The sequence below is a fragment of the Onychomys torridus genome, chromosome 16 (assembly GCF_903995425.1).
Source record: "Onychomys torridus chromosome 16, mOncTor1.1, whole genome shotgun sequence".
In the NCBI taxonomy this organism is placed as follows: Eukaryota; Metazoa; Chordata; class Mammalia; order Rodentia; family Cricetidae; genus Onychomys; species Onychomys torridus.
In genome coordinates, this window is record NC_050458.1 from 7,862,122 (window position 1) to 7,881,856 (window position 19,735).

Genomic DNA, 19,735 nt, shown 5'->3' on the forward strand with positions numbered 1-19,735 from the left:
CCTAAAGTCTGAGAGTCTAAAAGCTGAAACTGATTATCTTGTGAGTTATAAAACTCATTTCTAATTTTGGTACCCTCTATCTAACGAAATGCAGGATCCCTCTTTGTTTTTAAGGCTTGCCCCATTTTCACAAGCCCCTCTTAGCAAGCTCAAATCTATTCTTCTTTTTTTTGGGGTGTTTTTTTTTCTTTTGAAACAGGGTTTCTCTGTGTAGCTTTGCACATTTCCTGAAACTCACTCTGTAGCCCAGGCTGACCTCGAACTCACAGAGATCTGCCTGCCTCTGCCTCCCAAGTGCTGGATTAAAGGCATGCACCACCAACACCTGGCTTCATATCTATTTTTAAATTAAAAGAACAGCAGAGAGTTTAAGAAATTACAGAGATTCTGAAAATGTTCCACAAATGACTAATTTGTGAGTCAAGATAAAGATTATTATGTAGACATTTAAAAAAACTGTTTATACCAAAGAAGTGCTTTGTAACTTCTGACCAAAGAGAGTCTAACAATAAAGGAACCATTTGAATAACTGGGAATGGCATTTTTATCATTTAGATTTGGTAACCATTAAAATGAGGGCTCATATTTAAACAGATATTGAATTTCCATGGTTTTAAGAGTTTAACCAGTAGGTAGGAGCTTTGTTTATTCACAGAAAAAAAAAAACAGTAAGTTCTGTTTGGGCACAGAATGCTTGGACAAAACCACACTGGTACGTGGTAGGGTTTGTCTCTTAGCATGACTAGAAGTTATGAGTTTTCTCAACACGATAAAAACTCTGTAGTGTAATATAGGATATTTTTTCACAATATTGGGCAAGCTGGGGAACTTAGTTTTATGTAAGTTTTTGTAGAGTGAGTTAAAATACTTTTTTTTTCCAAATGCATATTCAGTGTGTGCAAGTAGTTCTCAATTCTGAATGAAGTGGACAATTATGGAGCTGGTATTATGATATATGGCCCATTACAATAGGCTTGATTCCGTGAGAAGCTTGAAGTCTCTTCCAATGTCAATTACCAGGCAGGGGTTCCAGACCCTGAATTTGTCATAATTGTATTTGAGTTTGTTACTGCTTGATTAGAGGGTTGTCTGAATCTCCTTAGATTGAGAACTCAAGGCAGCACAAAAAGGGTAGGTGAGGGCAGGAGACCACGACCTCATCAAGGTTCTAGTTTCTAAAAGCCATGCAATAAATAAAAGTAAATTCCGAGAAATGGAGTCAGGTGGCACAAGAAAAAACTAAATGCTGCTTGGAGTGCACGTGTGCACACACATCTGGGCAAACCTACTATAGAGATACAATGAATGATTACTAATCAATCAGTTATCTGAGCCAGCCTGATAACTTTCACTAGTGGCAAGTAGTCTGTTAGTGATGGATTTTGTTTTGGGTGGTACCCAATAGCTTGGGCATCCCCTTTGCCCTTCTTTCTCTTCCAAGAGCATCAACAGTGTCCTCTGTAGGTGAATATAGTTTCCAATGACACATTTCTCTGGACCTAGATTTTTAACCATCATAACAGATTCTGTTTCATCTGCTCTTACACCTGGACCCTGTTACTGGGAGAAAAGTGAGGGCCAATGTTATTGTGTTGCCTTAATAAGAACAGGTGTACAAAGGTTGGCAGTGTAGCTTAGTGGCAGAGGATCTTGTTAGACGCACAAGGTCCTGTATTCAGTCTTATGGGAATTTTCTGGGGAGATTTGAGCAAACATCACTTCAAATAGGGTCTCTCAGATAGGGTACCAATGATAGATAAAAGAAGCAAATTCTTCCAAGTCTAGCTTGGTGAAGCAATGAATTTACTGGGATTACTTATAGGTATGGGTATCATAGTTACTTTTCCTATTGCTGTGATTAAGTAATATCACACAAGCAATTTAAAGGATAAAGGGTTTATATTGATTCACAGGTCCAGGAAATAGTCCATCATGATAGGGAAGTCATGGCAGCAAAAGGTTGAGGCAGCTAGTGAAGAAGCATAATGTTGAATCCTCATAATCAACTAGTTTTCTCATTTGCTTTTAATTTTGGACCCCAGCCCATGGAATGGCACCACCCATATACAGGGTGGATCTCCTTGACTCAATTACTTTAATGAAGGTAAACCCTTATAAACATTAGTGGAGGCTGATGTAATCTAGTTAGATAATAGACATGACTGTGGGTTTGCCTCCTTTGTGAATTTATATATTGTTAACAATCAATTTTAACTCTCAAAGCTCCACCTCTTATCAAATGAATATATAAATATATCACTTTAAATTCATACAGTCTACCTCTTGTGCCCATAGCTCATGGTCAACTCATAAGGTAAAATGCATTTAATACCAACTTCAAAGGTTTCCAATGGTCTTTATCATTCTCAACACTATTGAAATGTCCAAAGTTTCCTTGGAGACATAAGGCAGTGGTTTAATTGTAATCTTCTATAACACAAAGAAGTTATGTATACATCCAATATCCAATGGCATAAAGTAAATTTCATATTCCAAAAGGTGACAGGGGCATTCTAAGGAAAGATTAGGACAAAGGAAGACCAAAACACAGCAAGGAAAATACCAAATCCTTCAGTTCTATGTCAGGCATCTTTGGCTACAGATCGAATCATCTTGTCTCCTAATGGTCTGTGTGGTCTCAACTCTCAGCTCTGCTGAGTGAAGGACACATAGCTTCACTACTGGCTGAACTTTGCTTTGTGCATGTAGATTTCCTCAGAGGAGGTTCCATTTCTCTGGCATCTCTAACATCCTGGTGTCTCTGTTGAACTTAGCTCATGACTTTCACAGTATCATGTAGTGGGGACTTATAAGAGGTCTTCTTGTTAGAACACTGACCTTGCCACATACTGTCTAGTTTCAGTTGAAACCATGGAACCAAACTCCTTGATCATTTCATTCTTCCTTCTTCTGAAATTCCAGGGACATGTGGACAATTCAATCTCTCAACTGTGAAACCATGTAAAAATACTACATATTCTAATTCAGCCAGCCTTACATAAATTTGTATTCTTATATTTTCCCTCTTTTCCAAGGGAGAGTGCCAACTCATGTGTTTCCTGTAGGAACGGATCTCTATAGCCGCCAGTACAGCTATTTTGTCTTCAGCTTCCTAGGCCTCAACCTTATTCTTATTCGTTTTCTTGTCAAATTCCATACCTTTGTGCACAATTTTTAATGGGTTCATACTTCTCTACTTACCAAACCACACATTTTTTCATATATTTCTGCTCTGCTTTCTTCTCTATCTCTCTGTAAATCTGAGTCAATGACATGATCAATAACCACCAAAGCCTGAATGCTGTACTGTCATGAAACTTCCTCCACAGAGCAAATTATTCCATCACGTTGAACACAGTCAGATTGGTGCTTAGAGTCTGTAAAGAATACTGCGCTGGGGGTGGGGGGTGGCACACACATTTAATCCCAGCACTAGGGAGGCAGAGGCAGGTGGATCTCTGTGAGTTCTAAGCCAGCCTGGTCTACAGAGTGAGTTCCAGGAAAGGCGCAAAGCTACACAGAGAAACTGTGTCTCAACAAAACAAAACAAAACAAAACAAGAATATTGCTTGATTCCCTGTGACACATAATGTAAGTGACTGTAGCCCAATTCTGGTGAAACCTCCTGAGCTGGGTGGGCTTCTCTACCCACAGATCTACCCCAGCTCTGCTCTCTATCACTCCCACTGGAGCAACTTATTGAGCCTTTTAAGACAAGAACTTCACATTATTTCATAATCCTCCCACAAATTAGTTCAGAGGGCCTAGGGATAACATGGTTCAGTTCTTATGGCAATGATCTCACTTCTCAGTATCAATTTTAACATTAATTATTTTAATTCTTGCTGTCACTGAATATCTGATGAGAAGCTACTTCAAGGAGCAAGTGTTGATTTTGGCTTATGGATTGAGGATACAATCTCTCATGGCGCGTGTGTGTTTGGGGTGGGATGGGAGGAGTAACAGTTTGTATTTCTGGTTGCAGAAGCATGTTTTGTTTACTACCATCTCCGCAAACCTGGAAACAGAGACAGATGAATAATGGTCCTCCTCTGACTTTCTTTTTTCCTTTTTAAATTGTTTTCATTCTAGGCTCTCATTCCATGGGATGGTTCCATGCTTATCCAGGGTAGATTTTGACCCTCAGTTAATACTGTCTGGTAGGCTTAGAGATATAATTTCTAGGATTCCAAATCCACTGAAGTTGGTAAAGTGGGTTAACTGCACAACTAGCAACAACAAAACCAACTCTGTCTCTACCATTCAAGCAGAAGAACTCTAGGTTCCCTCTTCACCACAGACCTACCGTCAGTCTCTTGGGGCACTTTGTTCATGACAAGGGATAGAAATTTACTTGCTTCCTTGTACACTTTCTCAGCACTATGACCTGATAGTGCTGAGCCCAGTCTAGAATCACAAATGTCTTCTTTAAATTGCAGCTACTTCAGTGTATTATCCTCACAGCCAACATCCCTGCTGCTATACACCATCAAACACCTGTTTTTGTTCCACTCAGAAATTTAGTGGGGAAAGATATTAAGCAAGGCTCACTGAATGGCAGGATTTTTTCATGGCACAGAGGGTTACTTCGCCTCATTTGGTAGAAGCTAACGCTGGGTGTTTCTACACCTCATTTTGGCAAATGCAACAGAAATAGCAACTCAAGCTCTTTTTGAATCCTCTTGTCCCTTGTCCATTTAGCAATAAGAATTCTTTCATATCACACAGCATCTTGGATTTGCCCAAACATCCAAATACCATGAGAGACAAAGACTTTAAGATATATGTGAAAGCCATTGTTTTCCTTTGTCTTAGGAAAAGCATTAGCAGGCCAGGCGATGTTGGCACATGCCTTTAATCCCAGTGTTCAGGAGGCATAGCCAAGTGGATCTCTGTGAGTTCGAGGCCAACCTGGTCTACAGAGCGAGATCCAGGACAGGTACCAAAACTGCACACAGAAACTATGTCTCTAAAATTTCCCTCTCCACAAAAAGAAAAAGAAAAAGAAAAAGCATTAGCCTGCAAAGCTGAATACTGTTTTCAACTACAAATAATTTGGATTCTCAAGAGAAAATGTTGCTTTTTTTTTTTTTCAAACTGTCTATTTTCCCCTGAGTTCTTTTCTGCAGTTGTAAGATGGAGATCAAATTTTTTTTATTGGTTGTTACCTGGTAAGGAGGTCATGCTTGTTAATTAGCCATAGCTGCATGATTAATGTTTTAAGTTTATACTTGAAATGTATTAGCATATTGGTAAATGTTGCATAATGAAATATTGTGTTTATTTAAATAGTGAAGTTAAATCTAAACTATATATCAGGTATTTATTATAGTGTCCAACAGTCTCTATAACCTTTTATGTCTCTTTAGAATCTTATCCTTTTTCATAATAACATAGGTAAACACAGATATTAAAATAATGTCACACAGCCCCACCATTAACATAGGAGACACTTATACATCATTCTGTGCCTTTGTACAATGAAGTTTATAGAATATTCATCACAGAAAATGCATTTTCAAACATCTATTATGCCATGATTCGACTCATGTCCAAACAATGAAAAGTTATGTATTGTTTATTTATAAAATAATATATAAGGCATGTTTCAATATTCTTGTAGATGATACTAGACAAATGAGGAAGACCACATTTTACTTTCATTTTTACACTGTCTAAATATTGCATCACTAACATGAACATTCTTGTAGTGATATTAAATAAAAGCATAATAATCTTAATCTTCTCTATAAATCCTGTATTATGCACTAGGACACAGTCTTCATATTTCACATTACTCTGGTGAAAATATTTAGTTTTTTGTTATCATGTAGGTTGTTGGATATGTTAATTTAATTCTCTCACTGATGTTAATGTGAATAGGGAGGTGTTGTCTGATGGCAACTGAATAAATGCAACTTAAGACCCTTCTCAAAATGCCCTCTAATTTTTTCCTTTCCCTCTGAAAGACACTATCTTACTCATCTACTATGATTTCTCCCAGTTAAGCCTTAAGAAATCTTTTAAAATTTTTAAAAATTCTATTTTATGTGTATGGTTGTTATGTGTATGCCTGCAAGTACATCTGCACCACTTGTATGCAGGGTGCCCATGATGTTCCTGCTCTCCTTGACCTGGAGTTACAGAGGATTATATGACTCTGTGTAGGCATTAGGAATTAAATTCAGGCCCTCTGAAAGAGAAGCCCACACTACACTTGGTCATTGCTCAAGCCACATTAACACTTTTCAAAGGTATAATATATGTTGTAGACTAACCCTTTTGCACACCATGAAGACGTGTTATTCTCATTGTTAATAAAAAATTAATTAGCCAATAGCTAGGCAGGATTTGGGGGGCAGAGAGAATGCTTGGAAGGAGAAAGGAAAGTCAGGGAGTCATTAAAGTCTCCAGCCAGACTTGGAAGAAGCAACATGGGAAGTCTATAGACAAGGTAAATGAGCCTCAGGGCAGCACATAGACTAATAAAAATGGGTTTATTTAAGTTATAAGAGCTAATTAAAAACAAGTCTAAGCTATCGGGTGAGCATTTATAATTAATAATAAGTCTCTGTGTGGTTATTTGGGAATTGGCTGGTGGGACAGAAAAGTCTGCCTACAAAAAGGTGTTTCCAAGTAAATAAAAAAGATGCAAACTTCCTGAAATAGAGTAGAAACAAAAGTAGAGTTCAGTTCTTCCCCTGGGTTCTAAGCAGACTAAAAGCACCTTAGGGGAGCTAGACATTAGTCCGTGAGTCCTGAGAGCCTGTGCTACCCCAGAGAGCTGCTTCCATCCCTTGTGGGTACATACAACACTCGATTCCTTCTTTGGTTATTATTTTCTTTGTATTTCCTTGAATCCCAGAACCCTCCAACCTGCACCCTGCTCTTCTCTGCCTAGTTTCTTTGGGTTGCTTCTCCAGGGCCTAGAACCCTTGTCAACTGATTTTCCAGGCATTGCCTTTCTGCTGCCTTCTCCTTTGGGTTTCCCTGAATCAACAGTGACACTCTACTTTCTACTGAGATGGTTAATACATAGTCCTAGTTCACCTGTTACCAACTAGCCAGTGGTTTATTATTTACTTATTTATTTATCCATTAAAAGTAAACATGTATGGAACATCCAGAACTGTGACTATACATCTAACTGGCCTGTTCTCAAGAAAACTGTCCTGTAATTAGCGATTGTTAACAATTACGTGTTCTTTCACCTTCTCCTCTCTCGTGCAATAAATAAATAAATTTAAAAAATACATTTTTTCCCAATTAGATCTTAAAGAACTACAGTGAACGTAATGTTCATGACTGTGAGTACAGCCTGGTCATTCTCAATCCAGTGTCTTTTCTACAGCCTGCTTTGGGTAAGTGAATTACTGTCCCTACATCTTATGTGTTTCCCTCCAGATTCAGCCTTTGTCCATGAAACAACTCTCCTATGTCTTAATTTATTTCTGCCTCCCTTCACATCAACCTTAAGACTGCACTACACATGATCACCCTTCCCTGGTTCATTCCTAACATGTGGCATACAGATCTGACTGGGGAGTTCGGAAGGATTTCAAGATAACCTCAAGAATGAAAACCTTTTCATGCCTCTGATTAGAGATGGGCTACAAGCAGAGATGTGCCGACAGCTCACACTCTCAGAACTGATGTTTTTTTCTCATCTCTGCCAAGAAACCTGAGCCAAAGTTTGGCATATGCTTTCATTTAAAAAACAATTTTTTAAAGATTGTATTTTCTTTCATATTTTGCTCAAGAATATAGAAGTTTCAAAAATATGTAAACAAATGCAACGATGATCTAAAATCATATTCTGAGGGGAAAGTGTGTATTTTCCTTCTCCTTCATATCTCTCAAGAACATTCTGAGAAATATAAAAGATAAAGGTAAATATTTTGTCATTATAATCCTTATCACTACTCACTAGTATTTTCTGTCTTTGAACAACCTTCAGAACAGTCTTAAGAACATAATGTCCTCATCAGGCCTGACAGAAAGTAAATAAAAGCTGCAAGAATGTCTTGCCACTGGCTGGAGCCAAGGAAATAGAGAGAAGTATGAGTCTGTCCTTTCATCACAGCTGACTGTTACATGCCCTCTTCTCAGCTCTCCCTGCTTTGCTAGGTTGTGTGGGTCAGCACAATGCTCTTTAGGAAAGCTCTGAAGAGTGGGTACCACATGTTTAAATGGATGCATATTTCTCTTCTCCTTCTTTTTCTTCCTATGGCACAGAGCTTTGTTAACGTTATGAATCTAAGCACACACAAATTGTAAAAGAATGTAAATATAAACATTTCCCTTTGTTTAAGACATATACCTGCTCCTAGTTTGTGGTACTTTTCTGAGAAAATGACACAGCCCCAAAGTAATTTTAATTCTGTCTGTTACTATAAAAGCTTTACAACAAACAAAAGGACAGAAAGTACCAAAAATCTAGTTGCCAATTAATATTCCTAGTAATTGTGGTGTAACTTCAGAAACTTCTAGTAAATGGTGACCATAATCACAAAGATTAATGAGGGTTACCAAAGGTGGGAAATCCAGATGCTGGCAGCATTCCCACTCTCCAAGATACAGTGAACACACAGCAGAGAAACATGGGGGTGAATATGATAATTAATAGAGGGGTCATCTTCGGTGTCCAATTTTGAATTTATTTTTGAAACACGGTAAACTTCCAAATACGTCCTTAGAATCAAGAAAGGAGTTCAACTGATAGACATGACAGACAAACTTATTAAACATCTCTGTGTACTGAGGTGAGCTAAGTGCCAGAGGTGCCAAATAAAAAGAAAGTCCCGTTTCTTAACTTCTGGCTGCATATAATCTGCTTGGAATGAAACCGAATACACAATGAAAGGCAGTATTAAATATAATACAAGGCAACTGAAGCAACCAGCTGGGTGGAGTCAGCAAGCCTCTCGGCTCTCAGACTAACAATCGCTCTGACAGAACTTGGAGTGGCCCTTGATAAATGTTCGGTAAATGCACGTTTAGAAGAAACAGTTCTGAAAGACTTTCAGGAGTGTGGGCTGGAGAACGTGTGAACGCTGCAGAAGAAGCTTTACAGAGGAAGAGGAAGCAAGCGGCACGACCAGGAGGGGTCTAAACCCAGCACGTGACCCAAACGAACAAATCAGGAGACCGTAGTAGAGATCTGCGCGATTCAAATGCAGTTGTTCACTTTTAACCAAATAGAGCAAGCATGAATCAGATGGGTTTAGCTCTTACTAGACAAAGAGACAAAGGAGCCCCAACTTAGATGCTCAAGACAGGCCTGCTGTGAAACAAGGTTAAAAGGCATGGAGAATCCAAAGTAAGGAAGCTTCAAAATCGAAGTCAAGACCTTAGGTGTCATATAAGATGATTTGTTTAACACTGTAATGTTTCCATAAGATAGAAACCAGATGACACATTTTGAAAATATCTGTAAAACAATCTAATGGTAGGATAAAGCAGGGAACTACTTTTGTCTTCTTTAGACTGTCAAGATCTTTCATTTACTGTGTGTAATTAAATAACAAAAACAAAAAACACCTACATGGTTCTTATCACAAACACTGAGATTGGGGTGTTGAATGCACATACTTCCAGTGCTAACTGCTCATTCTAAGAAAGTAGCCAAGATTTCAAGCAGCAAGTGCAGACTCCATTGGCAAATGGAAGTACCAAGTCCCTTATGCTGCCAGTCAGTTACTTTAATAGGTGTGGAAAGCAAAGCCCTGTGTTTCCACCAGAAATTATCACTTGAGGCAATCTTGTTTCCATTTACATTCTCTTGCTAGACAAAAAAAGGTCACTCTTCATTATTACTCTGAGAGTGCTTTAGTTTCTTCCCCTCTAATTTGTTATATTAAAAGAAAGAAATACTTTCCAGATTCTCAGACCAGCTAGACATCAAATTATAGACCATGAAAATTATTTTGAAGGGATGTTTAGGCAGAGCACTATTCTAGGATAATGACTGAATAGATTTTTGTTAATCAAATAGGTGACCAGCATACATCATCTAAATCGGTGGCTCCCCTGAATTGTCACAAGGAAACATTGTGAGATGTCAAAAGTTAGGCTAATTTAGAAATAACACCTTGGTCCCCTAATTTAGGACACTAGGCTACCTACCTCATCTTCCCTCATCCTGACTCTCAGTGTTTGTGTCTGGTTCCAGTAGGTATTCAGGAGCATGTGTCTCTACCACAATATTGATAGTGTGAGGGAAAGATATTAGGGAAACTTGCAGATGGGCTTGATACTCCAGATTATCAGCACCCTGTGTTGTTGTTAAATAAAATACTTCCCAACTGTTCCCACCACTTCTGTGTGTTTGGGAGGGTCCACTTGAAATGCAGTTGTGGAATGACAGTGTTTTGTCCATTTTAAAGGTAGACTCACAGGTGGCTGCCTACTAACAATATTGATTTATATAATAATTATTAGGTTTTCCCCATTTCCTAATTTCAAAGGGAGGTTCCCTGAAATAGAGTATGATTTTCACTCTCAGAGCACTCTTAACACCAACTATGGTTTAGTAGAAGTTTATTTTTTATCATTGATTCTTCTCTCATACAATATATCCTGACAAGAAGTTTCCCCTCCCTCCACTCCTCCCAGCTCCTGCCACACCTCCCTTCTCCCCCAAATCTACTCCTCTTCTATTTCCCTTCAAAAAAGAGCAGACTTCCATAACTTCTTAAAAGGTCTTATAATACAAAAACCCAGATCCAGATATTGGGGTAAAAGCTGAAAGATCAGAGAAGTAAAACAGCCAGCCGCTAGCTTACCTCTACAAAATTCTCAGCCTCAAGAGAGCGAGTTCCTGTTTCCCCATGCCTTATATACCTTTCTGTGTCCTGCCATATTACTTCCTGGGATTAAAGGGTGTGCCACCACTGCCTGGTTCTGTTTCTCTGATGTAGCCCAGTGTGGCCTAGAACTCAAAGAGATCCAGACAGATCTCTGCATCGTGAATGATAGGATTAAAGGTGTGTGCCACCACTGCCTGACCTCTATGTCTAATTTAGTGGCTGGCTCTGTCCTCTGAATCCTAGGCAAGCTTTATTGGGCTACACAATATATCCTCACAGACTTCCAAGAGACAACAGCCTAAAACAACAAAACAAGATACAATGAGACAAGGAATAAGCTCTCATATTGAGAATGGATGAGGCAACCCAACAGGAGGAAAAGAGTCCCAAGAGCAGGCAAAAGGGTCAGAGACATGCTGCTCCCGCTGTTAGCATATGCACAGAGGACCTTGCTCCCACAGCCATCGCATATACACAGTGAACTTTGTGCAGACTCATGTAGGCCCAGTGCTTGCCACATCAGTCTCTGTGAGTCCATATGCGCCATGCTTAGTTGACTCAGCAGCCACATTCCCCCTGGTGTAGTTTTTAGTGATCTCAAAGAAGTTACAAATTTCTCTTCACATCTGTATAAACTGATATGGTGTTTTCCTGGCCTCTTTCTTGAGTCCATATTCTATATTACCATGGCTTCTAAAACACATTAGGAAAAGAAACTTACCTGGAGCCTATGAAATACACTTAACTTTTAAATCTGTAAGTCTTATATTAATTATTATTTTTTATTTTTTTGGTAGATGAGCTCAATGGAAAAAAAATAGCTTTCTGGAAAGTTCTGGATTCTGTTGGCCAGAGTTGTTACCAACAGTACTGATCATTTGGATCCCAATATATGAGAGTAAAGAAGCCACAGTGACCAGACAGCAGACAGCGCAGTTGAGTGTGGCACTTCTTGCTGCTCTAGGTCATAGACGAGGTAGTTTTCCTCATTGTTTTGCCCCCAAACAAAAAGAATCACCAATTGGACAATGGCTTCCTTCCTTCAGATGAAACTGCCCTCAGGTCTACCCGGGGCTCTCATGAAAGTCTCCTAGCACTCATGTGTACAGCTTTCTTGGCAAGAACAGCAGAAGAGCATGAATCCTCTAATGGTAATGACTCTTATTTTTCTCTGCATATTTTAACTTCTAAAATGCATAGAAACCTGAAATGTAGCATGAAATCCCTAATTCCCTATCTTCTACTCTTAGAAAAAAACAACTCTACAATCATGGACACTCCTTACGACATTATCACCTCTGGACTAGTGGCTGTGAAATTTAAAAATAATGGAATTTGCTTTTAACTCTGGATATAATTTGAAAACTTATATTGTCTAAGTTACTATTGAGAAAACACTTCAGAAAGAGATTCTGTGACAGTAGGTTCTGAGTATTGTGTGTGTGTATTTGTGTATGCATACATATACATGCATATGTATAGAAAACTTGCAAATAAATTATTTTTCAAAAAATAATTTATGTGTGTTTTACCTCTGAATTATACATTATTTATATTTAAGAGGAAAATTAGTCTAAAATTTACCATGCATTTCAACCCTACTTAATGGTTTACTTCCTTGAGGATTAGCCCCTTCTTTGCTTTACTTTGGTATATAGTTCAATTGTTTATCTTAGAAAGTCCTTATAACACAGCTATTTTAGCTGGAATTTGAATACAAATGTTTTAAATGTGTAAGGCAGGTGTCCCCAAGTATTTCAGAAACAAATATAGCATTGTTGTGTTTAGACACACGAATCATGTTCACATATATTTCCAGTCTTTCCTACTGGTTCAATTACTGTAGCTTGAAAGAAGAGAAGAGAACTTACAAAGTGGAGAGCTGTGAAACATCATGTTTTATCTCCTCCAAAAGTTCATTTTGGGGCAAGTATCATCTGGATGGGGATTAACTTAATCAGAGATTTTGAATCTCTTTTACTTTAATTTCGATCTCTTTAAAAAAAAAAAAAAAAAAGCCTGAGTCTCTAAAAGACCTAAACCTGTAATGACAAAGCACTGTGTTCAAAAAGGAAAAAAAAAAGAGGAAATAAAAAGGGGGAAGTTTTGAAAGCAGCCCGCGGTTGGAAGAGATAGTGAAGGCAGCAGATTTGTGACAGAGTGGAGCATGAAACCCATCAGCTGATGAGTGAAAATCCCTGGTTTCTAATTAATCGAGGTACACAGGCCAGGGGATGAAGAGGATCAGGGAAATGAAATCAGGAAGAAGATACCATCAGTCATTTCTGCGGCCCATTGTCATACTTCAGAATCTGCTGTAATGAATCACTCAGGCATTCCACAGATACATTCAAATGGTGAAGAAAATTCATTGTCCAGTGAAGAGTGGCTGATAAAGATCTCTCTCCCCCCACTCTTTGTCAGAAGCCTATGATCAGAAAAGGAAATCCAGACAGCACAACAGGTGTGCTCTTTGCAAGCCTGCTGAAATCTGCAAATGAGCCAAGTATGGAAGAATTTTTTGTACTATTTTTTTCCTCCCAAAATGTGTATGGGGAGGGTGTGGGATGAGGCATCCATGGAAGAGAATCTCATCAACAAAAGGGATTGTAAGGGGGGAAAGTGTGAGCTGAAGAGGATGAGTCCCTTCTGCTGTTGTGTAGTGCATGATCCTGTAAAAACTTAAATAGGAATATAGAGAACACCAGTGGGACATGCACGGCTGCCTCAAGTAATTGCATTTAGGAAGGGACAAACTTCCTTCAAAAGACTGTCCCTGCAGAGAAGGAAGTGCCATGTATGGCATCCTGGCTCCTATCAGAAGACAGAAACCTCATCATCCTCAGGGTCAGACAGCTGCTCTTAGACTGCTGGGTGTTTCCTAGAGGAAGTCATTGAGATGCAAAGGTTGAGGGCATGTTTCAGCATAAAAACCATAGTCAAATGTTTCCCAAGTTCAGGGACTTCATAGGTTGTAGCTCATTTTTGTGGCAGTCAGATATTTTAATAGAGAAACAGTTGTCAACACTTGCTGTCTATATACACAGCAACTTGACCCAGAACAACCTGGGTGAAGGTCCAAGTGTATCTGGCATTAGAAGACATAAAAAAATAATTGTTTTCTAATAACCAGGTACCATACTGAGACATATAAAGATGGCAGATTCATTTTAAATTCAATTACTATAATATAGGGTTTCACTGTCTATATTATCAATCACCAAGGCACGTTGGAGTTGATAATATTAAAATTGCAACACTAACGAGAATTCTACTTCATGATGAAAATAATTTTAATCATAGCTAGATTACAAATCCATGTATAGTTACAGTTACTGAGAATTCTTTTATCTCTCTTTTCTTGTGAAAGATGTTAAGACATATTTTCAGGAAACATAAAAGATTGCAAAGGTATGCTGAGCTTTAGCATTCAGAGCTCAGGTTTTGAGAAAACCCTTAGAAAGCTTATACACTGTGAAGATTTAGGTGACAGAATTGGTGGCTGTGTTAGAGGTGGGCATAAAGCCCCGTGTCTTCCCAGCTCCTGTTCACTCCACCCTTTCAGGCAAAGCAAGGATTTACAGGTGCCTTTTCTGTCTATATGTCAGATGCTGTGGACATCTAGGACAGCATGGGTATGGTTCCAGCTCCACATTCTGGATAACACTGATGACTTCCATAATCTTGAGGAGATCTGGAGCCTTAGGCAGATTTCAACTCCATTTATTGGGTGATTCAATGAATAAATTTAGAAAAACCAGTCCTCAGTTCTTGGTATGTATTAGAATCACCTAGAGCATTTAAGATTCACCTTTCACTTTTACTTCCATCTCATATCTGTCTGTCCATATATCCATCCGTCCATCCATCCATCCATCCAACTATCCATCCAACTATTCATCCATCCATCTATCCATTCATCCATCCATCTGTCTGTTCGTCTGTCTGCCCATCTGTCTGTCTATCTGTCCATCTATCTATCTATCTATCTATCTATCTATCTATCTATCTATCTATCTATCTACCTACCTATCTATCATCTGTCTATCATCTATCTGTCTCTCTGTCTCTCATCTAATCTATTATCTGTATATATAAATTTATGTCCTTTCATGAATTAAATTAATTGAGCTAATCCTGTATGCCCCACATATCCCCAGTTGTGATTTTACAAAAACATATATGATATATAATATGTGCTGGAGTTTTGTCTGGGATAGAGCTCGGGCATAAGTTATTTTGAAAGATCCACTAATATTTCTATTGTTCAATCAGGGTTAAATGTCCCCATATCACCCAATATGAACATTCCTTATAGAACAAGTGCTCTAGGTAGTAACTGGAAAGATCCTCAGCTCTTCTGGTAAACTGAGGAACTTCATCCCTAGGATCTGACTCACTTGCAGTAGCTTTATACAGTTTCAGTCACAAAAGAATATTTCTCAAGATGCAAAAAGTTTTGTAATTTTGCAAGGAACATACAACTTCATTTAATACTTTATAGTCACCTTTTCTATAATTCACTTTATTTCTCCAACTATTATCAATATTATTTTATAATAATTGGAGCAAGCAGAATCTACTTATTACTGCTCATTAGTTATTAAATATCTTATATTTTGAAACACTTAAATGAGTAGATTCTATTACACCAAGAATTCATTTAGCAAGCATAAAAATACAGTTATTGATTATAAATTAAAACTAAATTTAAATTCTGGAATGTGGAAATGTGAGAATGTGGAATTGACATAAATAAGCATGAACTGTCATGTATTGATAATTATGAGGATGAGAAATGAACACATGGGAGTCAATCATACCATGTATTTACTTTCATATTGTTTATTAGTAAAAAGGTTTAAAATCAAACAAGTACAATTATGGCCTTGAGAAGATGCTGATTGAAAAGATACTAAAAGTATTAGAAGGGAAAAGATAGTAGAAGAGTGGTAGGAATTCAATAGTAATGAATTGTCAAACTATTCCCATTACATGTCTCTAGCTGGTGTGGTTGTACCATAGTTCCTGGTCAATTAGATTCTGCTCTGTGAACTGAGTTCTCTTTCTAAATATTGACATTTCTTGGTGCAGGGACATCTACTGACTGCTTTCTCCACATTTCTTGATACATGCTATTTTAACTCACATACGCTTTGTGCAACACCATTCAAGCAAAATTGAACATGAGCGGTTTCTACTGACACCATTGTAACTTCCTCTGTATTCCTTCTTTCATTGTTCTCCCTTTATTGAGGGTGTCTTTCTATCGTACTCTTTCTTCACTTTTCACCTCTCCCTTGCCTGTGCATCTTTCTTTGTCTTCCTGCCCCCTTTTCCCCACTATGGAATCTAGCAGTTAGTAATCACAAACACCTCCAAACATTTACTTGCTCCATATACCCACTCTTTGTTTTCTATAGGATTCATATGTCTTGCATATGTGTATTGTGCCATATGCACAGACATGGAAGTAATTAGTTTCAAAAATCAGTCTATTACTGTCACTTAAAACATCCCACAAGCGTGGAAACTGCGCCCCACACTGGTTCCCTGCTTTGGCGGAACTCTGAATAAATTACATTTCTAGAGCCTGCCAGCTTTCCAATTCCAGTTTACTGCACTTCGGAGCAACAGCTTTCCTTCTGATACTGCGTTTTTGTTTTTTTTTTTTTTTTTTTTTGTCTTATTGGTTTATTTTATCGTTCTGTAGCTTAACAATAACATTGCAGGAAGGAATGGTCGCTGATGTGTCCAGAGCCTCTTGGGCTTATGCCCTTAATTAGGTCAAATGATTAGAGTTATGATTGCAAAAGGGAGCCTAGCTAGCTCTATAGCTTCTGCTGCTAAGCATCATTATTTAACACGCCTGTTAGTATTCTAAGTAGAGAAACACCTGGGTACGTATGTGAGCTTAAACACGATTTTCTTTAAAGCAGGGAACTAGGTTTATTGTAGTGTTTTGGCATTCAGAGACATAGAAAGCTTTGAGCTGTCATATTTCACACTAACAATACAGAATTCTGACTTCTGGTTTGGAATCACAGATTTAATTTTTTATCAGTGCATACTAGAAGGTATGAAGTCAATTGGCAAAGGGGGTAGAAAAGAGAGTTGTAAATAAGTGGTATCATTTGAGAAGAGAGCGTGGTCATTGCACGGCTCACCATTTTAATCCAACCACTTGCAAACTGAAGGCTTTTTGGACATGTTTCATGAGTGGGGGAAAAAAGGAAAAGAACTCCGAAACTGAGCAGATAATCTGCAGGTGATCAGGTCCCAAGCTTTCTCCAGAGTCAGCCCTGTAAATATTTATCATATATGTATGTGTATTTGCGTGGATCATGATAAGGTGCCAATTTAAGGTTTTTGGAAACTGAACTAGAGCGTCGTCGTCTGAGACACCGTCTGATTGGACTGCGCTCAGAAGCAAAGTGCCTTGAGAGGCCAACAGAGAAAGAAGGTGAGCAGGCAAGGCTGGACAGCCAGTGGTGCCAGCTCTAATATCCAGTGCAATTATTTTGTGGACATCCACTCCTTGCCTGCACAGGAGATAGGGCTATAAGTGTATGTTATTTTTTAATTACAAGGGGGTAGAAAAAATCCTGATGACGGGCTGGAAGGTGCCATTGCATTGTTATTTTTTCCCTCTCCCTTCGTTTGCTGATTATGTGAGCCGGGCTCCTTTGCTAGCCGATGATAAGCAGAATTTCCATGTTCTCTGCATAATTAATCCATCTCTGCCTCTCTGCTTGCCAACTCGCCCGTTATCGCCGGCACATGCCTGAATTGCAAAAGAATCCGCTCTTCAATTGGAACTTATTGATATTCTAAGAAAAAAAAGAGAGAGAGAGAAGGGGGGAAAAACTGAAAATCCTTAAGTTTAAGCCGCAGATTTTTAAATGGATTAATTTCGCTGCTATCGCAGCCATCGAAGGCGGGAAGGCAGGCAGAGCAAATTGAAAGCTTCTCCATGTTTGCAGAATTGGGTCCAGAACGCTGAAATGTACTGGCATGGCTCTCTTTTAAAGTCAGAAAATTACCATTCATTTACATCACATGAAATACTTTTTATGCTAGAAATATTCAAGTGCCGTTCTTTAAATGCCTGCTAATGCTTGATAACATTTCTAACTTTCAACATTTTGCTAGACTTTGATATGACATGATAGGAAAGCCTTCCAGTAGAGAATATTATATCTTTCTTTATCACATATTAGATTACATCATTATTTTCTTAATCGTTCCCAAGTAGTCTTTAAACAATGAAAACTCATTGGCTGTGTAGGACTTGTATGCTGGCGGACGTCAAGGTTAGTAATTTATTTTCAAGACTATATACAAGGAAATATTTATTTTTGTTTGATTTTTCTCAAATAGTGTTCATATAATGACAATAGCAATGTAATAATCATAATAATTTATCAGTAGTTATTGTCTTGACTAGTTTATCAGTCTTACAATAAAGTTTTACTTTTCTAGAAACTCAGTTCCTTCTCATTTTAACATACAAATCACTACACTTTGAAATCTCCTGTGACTTAGACAAGGAAGTCATTTTACAAAGTGTGCAGTGAAGAACCACAAATACAAAAACTTCTGGGTCTGGGTGCCCTGCAATTTCCTCCTGAAATTTATGTCTTGCTTAGATGTTAATATTTGTTTAATCCTCAAATATAGTGCATGCTAATATCCTGGCTCCAGGAATGGAGACTGGCCAAGACTGAGTTTCCTTGGAACTCTGCTTGAGCAATGCCTTCATCTTGAGGACAGAGGCTTACCAGCTTGCAGCCAAAGCTGGTATGTATAGCAAGGCAGACATGCTCTCAGCTCATGAGGAAGCTATGTTAGGAGAGAAAGCCTGCATTAAACACTGTGTTGCTTTTGAATTTGGTAGATCATCAAAAAGCAAACATACTAAACATAAAAAAGTGCCAGTTTAGCTGAAGTGTGCATTTACAAGATAAAAAGAAAAGGAGGGAGACACTGAGCAGTGGTACTCTGTGGAGACATTTGTTTCAATTTCAAAGCCATAGGCCTACATACCAGAAAACACAGACATCAGAATATGAAGGTCTGTACTATCAGAGAGTGATTTCAAATATTTACCTGTATTTCTTTTCTTGGAAGAAGCCAAAACATATCAATGGATAGGAAAAATACATAAGATCAATATGCTTTTATATTCAGAAAAACAACCGAGTGATAATTACTATAAAGAATTAAATGCTACAGTTTTAAGTTAATATTTTTTTCTCTGGAATCCTACATCATTCTTAGACTTCATAGAGCTTGAAAGCAGAGTTGACTGTTAGCTGTCCATGAGGTAATTTTGTACAGTCAGCCAAACACTTTAAAGCAATTTTAAAAATGAAATGAAAAATGACCCTTCTTAAAACAGATGTAGTAAAACCATTTCAATCATAAACAACAATTTCAGTGACCTTGTATATGTAATCTTTTATTTGAAAGCATGAATTAAAAGGACTTAAGACTGAAGGAGAGGAAATGTCTGAGAATTGTGAGCTGAAAAGAGAAAATGTGATTTAAAACTCAAGTACATGTTATAGAATGCATTAAGCTCATATTTTGGCTATTCTATATAAGATAGTCAAATCAATTTGGAATTTATATGTGTTCATAAAATTAAATTCTGTATCATTGCTTTGAAATCATTATAGTTTTCCTACATATAAGTAATTGTTGTAACCAAGTTCATACAGTTCAACACAATTTTTCTTGTGATTTATGAGTTATGCTGGTATTTCTCTTACATTGTAAATTCACTTGGCATTTTGAATGAACTTGAAGAATCGTGTCCCTAATGATTACCATGAAGGAAGATCAGAGCAGGGGGAGTGGTGCAAATGGATTTGAGATGTTCTGTGTCATATGACAGGCTAAATCCAACAGCAGAGATGCACTAT

The 19,735-nt window shown here is 38.0% G+C and overlaps 1 long non-coding RNA gene across 2 annotated transcripts in view; it reads right to left on the reverse strand.

The window, feature by feature from the left end:
* Nucleotides 1-19,735, reverse strand: part of LOC118597259 — a 79,513-nt gene that overhangs the window by 15,073 nt on the left and 44,705 nt on the right. Inside the window, exon 3 of one of the 2 annotated variants that reach the window (XR_004946790.1) lies at nt 16,507-17,638. The exons of the other annotated variant lie outside the window; for it this stretch is intronic. This is a non-coding gene — a long non-coding RNA (uncharacterized LOC118597259). Of the gene's footprint in view, nt 1-16,506; nt 17,639-19,735 lie in introns of those variants that run through there. 2 annotated transcript variants of the gene reach the window in all.